Source organism: Bombus pascuorum, chromosome 2 (genome assembly GCF_905332965.1).
Source record: "Bombus pascuorum chromosome 2, iyBomPasc1.1, whole genome shotgun sequence".
Taxonomy (NCBI): domain Eukaryota; kingdom Metazoa; phylum Arthropoda; class Insecta; order Hymenoptera; family Apidae; genus Bombus; species Bombus pascuorum.
The window spans coordinates 19,327,513-19,339,171 of NC_083489.1; the positions used below are offsets into that span (position 1 = coordinate 19,327,513).

General features: G+C 35.5%; 1 long non-coding RNA gene across 2 annotated transcripts; it reads right to left on the bottom strand.

Moving 5' to 3' along the window:
* Positions 1-3,748: 3,748 nt before the first annotated feature.
* Positions 3,749-9,145, bottom strand: LOC132904471 (uncharacterized). Of its 2 annotated transcripts, XR_009657601.1 has the most exons (4): positions 7,520-9,145; positions 5,906-6,028; positions 5,623-5,830; positions 3,749-4,856 (listed from the first exon to the last, which is right to left on the bottom strand). It is a non-coding gene; the product is annotated as an uncharacterized LOC132904471 (long non-coding RNA). The 2 variants fall into 2 exon arrangements; XR_009657600.1 differs by lacking the exon at positions 7,520-9,145 and having other exon boundaries at positions 5,906-6,822.
* Positions 9,146-11,659: the final 2,514 nt, after the last annotated feature.

An 11,659-nucleotide genomic window follows, 5' to 3' on the forward strand; every position in this document is an offset into this window, starting at 1 on the left:
GATCCTGTCGTAGTCGACTAGTAGACGAAATATAAGAAATTATTTCATTAGTACTTAATCAACCGTATACTGGATAGAGGAATTGAATTGTGCAGCAGGTATATTGACACTTGTCGAGGAGTTTTATTAAGTTAAGGACAGTGTCCGACGAAAGGGACACTTTTTTTCAAAACGGTGGAAAGGAAGTCACGAAACACGGCGAACCACTACGGTATCCACTACACGGGCTCGTACGCTTATAGCAACGGAGCACCGAGCGTGTACAACAGCTATCCGACGAACGGCGGGTTCGTGCAGTCTCATCTCCATGAAGACTATCGGCCGATTTACTTTTACGTAGCACAGCCCTATACTATCCCGTACACGTTCGCCAAGAGACCGAGGCCATCGTCGCTGCTGAGGCCAGGCAAACCTCGGAGCAACTGTCGCGTCAAGTTTTCCAAGAGGCTCGGCAACGGCGACTTCTCGCAGAAGGTCAAGCAGGGCGAGTTCTCGAGAAGCCTCAGCCAGGTGCACTTTGTCGAGAGCCAGGGGCAAGGTATTTATCATCATTTATCATATTTTTCTTCATCTAAATATGTACATTGTAGGTGACATTTAGACAATCGATAGTGAGAGTCAAAAGTGAACGATACACCGTAGAAAAATAATGTTCGTGTAGTATTGGTTTACGTATGATCTTTTTTACTATTAATTTGTTTTACATCCTTTCTGTCAATCCACTTTCAATTTATGTGTGCCACATACATGTGTTTTTAACTTATAAAATTTTATTTATAATAAAAGTTTTTGAATAATTTTTGTACCTTCAAGATGCATGTTGAACCTTTGACTCTCACTGCATATCGTACGTGTATTTTGAAAATATGTCACAGCTTAAAATAATTCTGTTCTATGCTAAGACGTATAGACCAAGAGAGCGATTCTTCGTTTTCTTCTCTCATTGGTAAAATTTAAGGTACATGTTTTTTGTTAAAACGATGTATTTAATACAAGTCACTTTTGCGACGTTTCCAGATAGATTTCCGCTTTTCCTGAAAAGCACGTTTCAAATGATTTGTGTTTGAAATACACGCGCGAATGTAACGCGTTAACATTTCGTTGTTCGACTTAATTGAATATTGTACCGTGTTTTATCGCGTAACTCGATAGATTAAATTCTAAAGCTGTTCATAATTTGCTTACGAATATAAAATTTCTGCTTTTATATTCTCGCAATTCAAAGTTTAATAACATCTCTATTTCGATATATTTATATTAAATATCGTATGTAAAATACAAAATTTCTATTGAATTTACAGTAATCGAGTTCAGCTTGACCTGTTTACAATGTGCTAAGCTTTAGATATATTATCTTTCTAAATATGACAAAGTCGTTGAAATGATCAATTTATGTTTCACAAAACCATTTTGAGAGTGTCTTGACAAAATGAGCGAGCTGCTGAACGAAAAGAAAGCAAGAGAAGGATGAAATTTAATGCTCGAAATAATTGGAGAATTAAAATAATTGCTACGTTGATGTTGTCGTTTAATAAGCTGTCGGATACGCTGTGTGAATTCGATGTTTGATAGGTTGCTTGTTATTCACTGGCCTTGCTTCCTTTCATCCTTTTCCCTTTAGAATAGCGTGCAGATTAAATATCGTTAGATAAGCATTCTATAAATTTGTATTATCGAAAGAATAATGTATCCTATTTATTCTATACTATTCGCTTTGATGAGTACTATATGTTTCTGAAATTCGACTTCACTCTCTATATTCTTTTTCCAAACACTTTTCATCTGCTTCGTACAATCCTATCGCTCTGAGAATTCCGATAAAACAGTAATTTATCGGACGGATGAAAAAGGTTTCTGGAAAAGTAGCATAATATTTGGTCTAGGCGCTTTCACACCAGCAGTATTTTTCTAGCAGACCGGATAATTGTTGCGAAAGCGGCATAGTTTCTGTAGCATAATTTAAATAGTTGCTGTCGTCAAGTAGACTACCGATACCCACGCGTCGACCGTCTTGTCCACGATTAAAGCGTCAACACGCTGCTTTTGCCGAAAAGAGAAACCGCCACCAGAGAAAGGAACATTGTCCAAATATAAGGCGTCATTCCAATCAACCTACGAACATAGAGGACATCGTATTTGGACGAGAAATATGCGCTGTCTCCGAATGGTTCTCGCGTTTACTCGCAAAAGGAAACAAGTTGTACGCACTAACTAGTTACGAGTTAGCAGAGACAGCGAATAGGACAACATTTTTCCACGCACCTCCTAGGTTTATGTTACGATATAAAGCACACGAGAACGTAAGGAGTTAAGACTCCTTTATTCGCTTTGATGAGTAGAGATAACTTTAGAGGCTTTCATGCGTGTTGCAGGTTCTAAGTTTTTCACTGAGATCTGTAATTTCAGGCAGTTTCGAAGACCTTAGCAGTGCGGAGAAATCCAGAAGGTTCAAAAGCTTTCCGCGATATTTGAGATTTCAGAGGATCTCAAAGATTTGAAGAGTTTGAAGAAAATGAAGAAATTGAGAATGTTATAAAAATCATTTAAAGATCGATCAAAGATTTGAAATACATATACTGCATTCCAAATCGGAGATTTTGGGATATTTTGAAGTTTCGAGTGCGCTGCAGCTTCGAAACTTTCTAGTGGTAGTTGAGGTTTCAGAGGGTTTCAAAGATTCCAGTAGTATAGGGTAATTGAGTATGTTCTAAAGGGTCTGAGGTTTCGAGAGGATTTCAAGAGTATCTAGATGCTAGTGAAAATTTTGGGAGCACCAAGCACTTTAAAAAATCGATAACAGTTTTGAAATTTGTGTTATAGAGAAATATCGTCCAAAATCGACTATATTATGGTCCTACAAATATCCGAGTAGACGCAGGGTCCGGTTGAATAACATGTGAAAGCGGAAACAATGTGAATGTAAAAATAAGAAAAAAATACAGAGTAAAATTTGTTCACAAGACGCTTTGTTTCCAAGAAAAAAGAATTGAAAATTTGTCACACGCATGTACTACACCGATTTTTAACTAAACATGTTCAAACTTTATTCTCTTGAAAACGAAGTTTTAAAGATTTTATTCCGCATTTTTGACTTATTTTTACACGCGCAATGATCATCTGTCGATTACGTAATCCTATCTAATTTTCAAACTCGATTTTCTCGAAAACTAAGCTGAAAATGAAAAAGTTTTATTCTACATCTTTCCCTTATTTTTACACAAGGAATCACGATGTGTCCGATTTTACATCTTATTCAATCGGACCCTGCGTATGTCGATCCTGTAATTTCTTTTACGCTCTATCACCGAAATTTATTTCCAAATACTTCTATACTTTCCTCTTATAAATCTCGTTTATTTCACCTCCGTTGAATTACAATGATTTTATAGCTAACACAACGCATACTTATCATGTACGAAGCTTCATGTGCCGGAGTTTAATTACACGACGGAATGCACCGTACACAAACTTGTTTCCTGTCACAGTATATAAACTTCATTGAAGTTTCATGGGCTGGCCGCTCTCAGAATGAAAGGAATGCGAGCCGCGCATCCGGTATGACTTGCCACTTCTTTCGTTCCTCCTCTGTCCAGTGATCTCAAACTATCCGAAGACTGGCTTGCCCCGTGATCCAAGGATGACGTCGATGTTCCGAAGGGGCACGATCTTTGCTACGTTCTTCCTGTCGTTACTGGGCGGTGGGCTGGTTTGTGCCGCTCTGGTGACGCAACATTGGGTCGAGGCGCGACCCTTAAGAACTCCAAATCCTCAAGAAAGTGCTGGCAGAGTTCACTTTGGCCTTCTTCAAGGAAAGAAGGAACTAAACGTCGCTTATGGCTGGAGGACATATCATATCTCTGGTAAGTTCTTCCAGTAGTTCTTGAATGATATACATCTACTATACATATAGTTAAAAGTATTAGGATACTCTTTGATATCTAACTGTTAACTGGCAGGTATCATTGGGTTATTGGGCACCGTGATAATTTAGGCTTAAAGTATTTAATTTTGGAGTTTTTAATTGAATTGGATCTTATTACTAATCAACGCCTCAGAATGGTCATCCAATCTTTGAATGGCAACCATCACGTTCATATGAGAGAGAGGTAAATTATGTCTACAAGTGTAGGAAAAATCTGTGTTATAATTATTAGTAAAGTATTACTACGTAGCTTTAATGAAAAAATTCTATAAAAATATAAATACATACTATAAATGGAGGAACATTTGTGATGTTGTCTAAAGAACCACTAAGAGTCTTTTGATTACATATATGGAAAATTAATGTGATAGTTACTAGTAAAATATTTCAGTATAGTCTTATTGAGACAGATAGGCAATGAAAACTTGTGTGATTAAAATTTTTAGTGAAATGACAGGAGTATATATGTTTATATACTATTATTCTATAAAATTAATTACTCTAAAATTAAACGCAACAAGTCTGGGAAATACTTTGCGGCTATGAAGGTGGTCAGCTTCATTAAACTATTCGACTTTAGCCAACAACCACCACATGGCTTCTAACCATCGGAACCACTTTCTGTTAGATAAAGCGTCACGGTTAATGGATCGGATTTTACCTTCATCCCTGAACTGTTAACACTCTCCATTCAAGGATACCATCGTTTTCTCTTCCTACTACGTATCTTCGATTTTTTTTTCTCACAACGTGTTATATTTGCTCTACCGAGCATATAGCTATTATGTTGCTTATACGACAGCAAATGCATTACCGAGTGGTAATTAAACGCTTGAACTCCTTTCCGTGCATTTAGTGGTTTCTGCAGTCTTTTATACATTGTACTTTAAACCGAAGCTTCCAGGTACAGAGGCTATTATGTACTCTACGGTTTCTGTAATCATTAAACCATTTACAGTTGCGTTCCACTAATGGATAGCTGCGTTTTGGTATTAATAATTATCTTAATAGCTTTCAATATCGTCGTTCTACAAAATGTTTCATGCATTTCATTCTTGGAAGTCGAAGGTGAAGAAAATATCCTGCCTAAAACTATCTCTTCGTTTGATTTTCAGACTATGTATATATGTTTTTGCCATCTTCCTGAACATTTGAAAAGTTATGTATCTATATGTAGAATAATGTTAGATAATTTAAGTAAATATTGAATTATCAATATATAAATTATACATCAGTATTTAAAATCTAGGAATATATATTAATATCTTTGAAATTATAAATATCAATCAATTACAAATATAGCATGATCCCATATTTCATCTGTAAATTGAATTAAAGAGTAATTTAAGTAATATAGAACTAGTCAACAGTGTATGGAATTTTAGAATCGCTTCACTGTGAGAGACAAAAAGTGTAGCTCGTAACATCTGTTCCATACCATTTTCTTTTTCTTACATTAAAATACTTTCTTTTATCCACTGGGTAACAAATTGAAAAAATCAACAAAACCGGCTATCATACGTTTCCCCTATGATTTTCGCTTGTTTTTTCGTAATCGAATAACCGAAGGGTTTTTCAAACATCTAGAATGCGAGCTCGTATTGGGTGTACGTGATTGCTTGCCACAAAGATTGCCAGGAAACATCGGTGCTATTTGCACAATTCAATTTACGATGAAGTTTATGATTTAAAACACTGACCACGTAGTTTTTCAACACGACCGTGTACTGGACACGGACACTGATCTGTTAAATTATTCAATCTGTTCACCGTTGGCTAATCTGAGTTTCTGACGAGTTTCTCACCAACAACGCGTTTTACATAACTTTCATTCGACGCAAGGAGGGTGATCTTATCTTCGAAAGAACAACCAAGCACGACAGTCTGTCTCTATTATCTGTGTAATACCTACAATGACACCAATCGATAATCAATTGTGATTGCAGCAGTATATATTTATCTATGTACTTATCTTTATCTTACCTCGGTCGGTATGACTTTATTATTTAACCACTTCTCTAAAACGTTTCAGATAATTGCCCCGAGAAGATTGGAAAATTCTGTACGTAATTTATATCCTGCAGCTGTCATCCTTGTGTCTTTATCCTATTGATAAAACAGATAGAATAGATATGTACTAAGAAGACCAAAAAATCCTGCATTCAAGTCATGTTTAGAAATCATGGATAGACTTATAGAATAGATTGAAATGTACACATAACATTTAATTTTTGCAAAATATTGTATTTGTGCTTTTTTCTCTGATAAGCTAAATCGTTCGCATTATTAAAGATCTTGTAGTCCATGAAATCTATGTTGTCTGCTACGATGGTCATCGGTAACACATTTACTACATTTTTTAAAATGGCTAAAATAAATTACATATATGGATTAAAGAATGTTCAGTAATGTGAACAACTTATTGCTAGATAGTATTTTGTAATTAAAATAAAATTTGCAAAAGTTAAATGTTATGGCGCATAATATATTTTAATCTGTTGCGATTGAAAAGTGAGAAGTATATAAAATTCGGGTGACAGTGCATTCTAAAAAATTTAGTAACGTGGGTCATCGATGACTATTATTGTCAATGAACGCGTTAACGAATCAGAGCCTCGATCGTGTAACACGGTCGAACGAAACTAATCCGAGTACGCCGATTATCAAATAGTAGATTTATGGGAGATACGCGCGACTCTGCCGTTCACCATCTCCCACAGAAATCGCGTGCAGGTACAGTTATGCCGAATGAGATTCTCCTGGTCTGGCCAACTATCCGGCAGAATTTATGGTCCTAGTATCACATTGGGTACCTGAAGCACCGGAGAATCTCCCTCCGTGCGGTTCTCCGCGACGATAACTCGTCCACTGGATATTATTCCAGGTTATACACATTGGTCGAGCTGGTGGAATCAAAATCTGATGTACTCCTTAGAAAATGAGCCGTTCACCAGAATTGATAATACGTAGCATGTACATACAGTGATAGTAATTTGCTACAGGTTAAATATAATTCACAAATGAATTTCTGGACTACTTAAATTTAGATATAGTATGCAGGACAGCCTATTTTTATCTATAAGTGGTAATGAAGTAGGAGTTTAGAAGTTACATATTGAACAAAGCAAATTAATTAATATGTTTCTATTGATATTTATCTGCAGACTCAATGGATGGAGATTATTCAGATTATTTTAACGTTATCTGTCCTTCCAATTGAACATAAATTCTGAAGTATTAGGATTTATAGAATGAAATGGGTCAGTCTGTCTAGACTCCTTTTTGGACATTCATTTTCGATATTTTTACTATAAATAAATATGTGTCGGATCAACTTTGAATGCTGAGAGAGAGAGAGAGAGAGAGAGAGAGAGAGAGATTGTAGCGTTTTAAAAAATTGTAAATATATGAACTAGCCAATATTGATTGTAATAAATCTGACATGAAATTTCAAATATTTATTAACAAACAAAAAAGATGCAAAAACTAGCTAAACATAAACTGTGGTACACATTTTGACACAGTTTACTATAATAATAATTGTGTTATATCCATATTCATGTACATATACATACAAGAATATCTATCTACACATACATATGAGAAAAATGCTAGAAATGCGAAGAATTCTTGATTCGTTATCTATCCATGATTTTTTCTCAGCTTCACGACCGAATTCGAGTAACAAGAGTGTTCATAATGCTCGCGTGTCTTGTCATCCTGATACTGAAATCGTTATTGCCGAAGGAAACTGTTATCGTGCCATAAGCGGCGGTACAATGCCGGTCGGGCACTCGAGCGAAAACATCCGTTCCCCCCTAGCATCTTACCCTCAACGTGGACTCAGCCGGTATATTCACGTAATCCATGGGGTACACTGTCCGCCAGCTGAAACATTTGAATAACAATTTTACGGGCTCACCGTGTATAACGGTTCGTCTCACGCACTTCGGTCTCGGCATAATTTTCGCGGCAGACCGGACGCAAAAACCTGCCCAGTACCGGCGAAATGGTATATCCTCGTTACTTTGCCTGTTTATGGCCTAAATTGGTTCCTATTAGATGGTAGATAGTCGCTTATTTACTTTTTATGTAAAGCTATACCTATTTGTATTTTAGGCTTTCTAAATATGTATTTTTATATTGCAATTTATAAAGGAACATACATATCGTATATTTGCATTTTAGGTTAGAAAGTTTGACGTGGAGGTTAAGGGTCTAAAGGGAGTAAGGGATTTTAATAGAAACTTGAATTAGATAAACAAGATCTAAAATTAGTCGGCTGGAGAAAAATAGTGAATGTAAATTTCCTTTCAAATTTAACCTGGTTACAGTAATCAAAAAATAGTTCTGGCGGTAGCCATTGTTCTGCAACATCAGATAATATAAAGATATGCTGATATTTTTTTTTATCTAGTTACATCTATATCTGAAATTTTCATTATCTTTTTTTCTACAAGTTTCGTATTGGACGCTCGATCTACAGATCCAATTTTCTCGTAGCATTTCCCGCCCGTCTCGACATATTCGTTTCGCCCAGCAACCATTTCATATTGCATTCTCGATCTGGAAGTGCAGTATCTTCTTTTGCCCAGTTTCTGTTCGTTCACAAAATTTTCACCGTGTAACAAGAACTTGATATTCTGGTCTCGATCTTCGAAGAAGTCTGATCTGTAGAGCAGCTAATGAAGACTGAAGGATATCCTTGAAAAATATCCAGAGCATCCTGATATATTTCATCTAGTGAATTGTTATACGTATAGAATACTGGAATTTTTTAACAGGATAATTTTGTTTAATATTTTTGATCACAGATCATTTGTAGTTAACTTTCGTTTAATGCTTTTGATTATAAGTAATTTGTAATACTTTTACGATGTGAAGGTTCTAGAAATGCTTTGTATTACGATGACCGATAAGTTTGATGTTCAATGTACACAGTACATATCTATGGAAATCGGAGAATGTAGCAGAACGGTAATTGCACTCTCATGGCCAAGCAATTTGACCCAGTGGCAGCTAAGTGTAGAGTATCAACCACATTGCAATTCTTATTACAGATGATTCTCTCTTCACAGGAGCAATATTTTCTTTATCGCCTTCTCGTATTACGATTCAGTAATGACCAACTACGTATCGAATAACAATCTCCTGTTGAAACTGTACATTGTGGACAATTTCTCATTCAAGATAGTGACGTTTACTTTTTATATGAAACCTTGGATCTATCTTTACATTATATACAAAAGATTGTATACAATATTCAAAGAGATATATACAATGTGTAAGAAATATAAGTGTAACGAGAACCGTAACGTGATTCTACTCACTTCCAGATCGAGAGAGGTTCGTAAGAAAACGTTGATGCAAATGCGGCCATAACCATGAAAAATCCAAGATTAAATTTTTGTTTATTGGAACGTATTCCGCCCGTTACAAATGACGAAAGTCTCGAAGGAACCATAGATCGAAAACGATTCTTTCTCCCGATCTAATCTGAATCTTCGAGTAACATGAATGATATAAATCTTCAAATAGCTCGAATAATTCGAATCTTCAGTTAAGCCAAATAATCTAAATCCTCAAGCAACTTGAATAGTCCGAATCTTCAAATGACTTGACTAATCTGAGTAATACTTCAACGTTACTGCCCAATTCCGCGTATATGCGTGTGAAAGCAGTTATATAGATCGAGGCAGCGTGGAATCAGGTTCAGCCGTCTCCCGATAAGAACAATGACATTGTTGGCACGCGTCATGAGAAACGTTTCTCTTTCATAGAGCCACGGAATGGTCCCAAAGGGACACACGAGGAACACGTACCGGTTCGATCATGTATGTAGCGATAGTCGCGTGGCGTGTACGATCAACCATCATGTATAGTTACTATTTAGCCTGAAACGTGAGGTCAATAACAGCCTCTTCGTTTTATTGTACCTGCAACGGGGTAGCCATTGGTATGCGTGACGCAATGAAATTGGCGTAATCATTTATTAATTCCCTCTCCGTTCCTCTTCGACTATATAGTTCATTGATAATCAAGAAAAGAATTAATCGCGCTCATGCACGCGACTAGCATATTCTCTTTGATCATTCGTCGAACGTGCGCTTAATGACAAAGGCCAATGGCATTTATTATTTTTTGAATGGTATTTATATACTTCTTTCTTTTTGTCAACCGTAATAAATTTTTCATCTGAATTCTAACCTTCTTGTGAACCGTAAGTTCTTTATTGGTGGAGGAATTCACGAGATGTTAATTGCTGGAATCTTGCACTTGGAAATAGAATGAAGAATTTGATGTAAAGATTCCTTAAAACGGAGGAATTTTAAATCGGTAACAATTTTTCTTTTAATACTAGAATATTTGGAAGCGTAGAGTGCTTCTTAAAACATATTAATAACTTTCATTTTAATATATATTTCAGTATACGAGATAGATTGGTAATTCTAATGTTAAATAATCTATCTATTAATTTCTATTTTATATCAATAATTTATTAACGTCTACGTTATATTGATAACGTATTAGTTCCATTAGTTTCAGTTATTATATATATTAGTTATTAGTTTCAGTGTAGTATTAAATGATCTTTTACTCTATGTCGATTCTCTAATTTTTTAAAAATTTGTCGGATGACATAGGAAGATAAAATGAAGAACACATTTTATCCATTTATCAAATAAAAATTCTTCAAAATGGAAAAGAAGAACGCAAGGAGAAAAAATTCTTTCTTGTCGCTGCATGATTAATGATTTGGTGTCAGCGGTTATTTAAATTACTTAACAGTAGAATAGACAGCCGTAAGAGTCTCGAACTGTCTGACACGGTTTTAATTCGTTCCCGATGGAGATTTCATCAGCGGCAAAAAGTTTTACGACACCCACGCGCAAAAGAAGCGGTTGAATAAAGAAATGCGGCCCGAGGGAAAGATTCCGTGCGCGAGAGTAGCCGCGACGGTTGTAACAATAGGAGCAGAAACTGGTTTCTGAGTGTGCAAAAATCCACGACCGAGCCTCGTGGTCGACTTTCACGTGCTCCGGCTACGTCGTATCATCGACTGTTCTCCGGATGCTGACCACGGGGAATATTAAAACCCTTTTTCCTGGAAAACTTTCACGGCCAAGGAAAGTCCTGGATCACATTTCATCTAGTTATAATTATCTTTATAAATTCCTTTTTTAGAGCTGTTCTAAGATTGGTATTTTAAGATTAAATGAAATGTACGGTACATTTCTTCTTTTCTTATTCCTTATGTTTGATAATTTTGGATCTGATTTTAAAGACACTGAAAGTCCTAGATTATATATTTCCTTCCCTTCGTCTGGTCATAATAATCTCTGTACACTTCTCTTTTTGGGTGTGTTTTACAAGATTGGTACTCAGATCTATCAACTTTCAATTTCTTCCCTTGAAATAATATTTTAGTTGATCTTCTATGGATGTTGATTTTTTATAGGTATAAAAAATATATTTTTGAAATATGAAATATATTAATAATATAATATTCAATATATCTCTTGAATTAAAAGGAATCCTCCATTATGAATAGTACAAATTTCTTTTCATGATTCCAAATTGAATTCATTATATTTAATGGATTAATGGTATGGTTGAACAAAGAGTATTTTAATAATTACAGATTTAGCCCCCAAGCAACCAAATGTTATCAAAAATTACTTCAATATTTCACTTATTATTATTAGATTAGATTATTTTAGAGAGAAGATATTTATT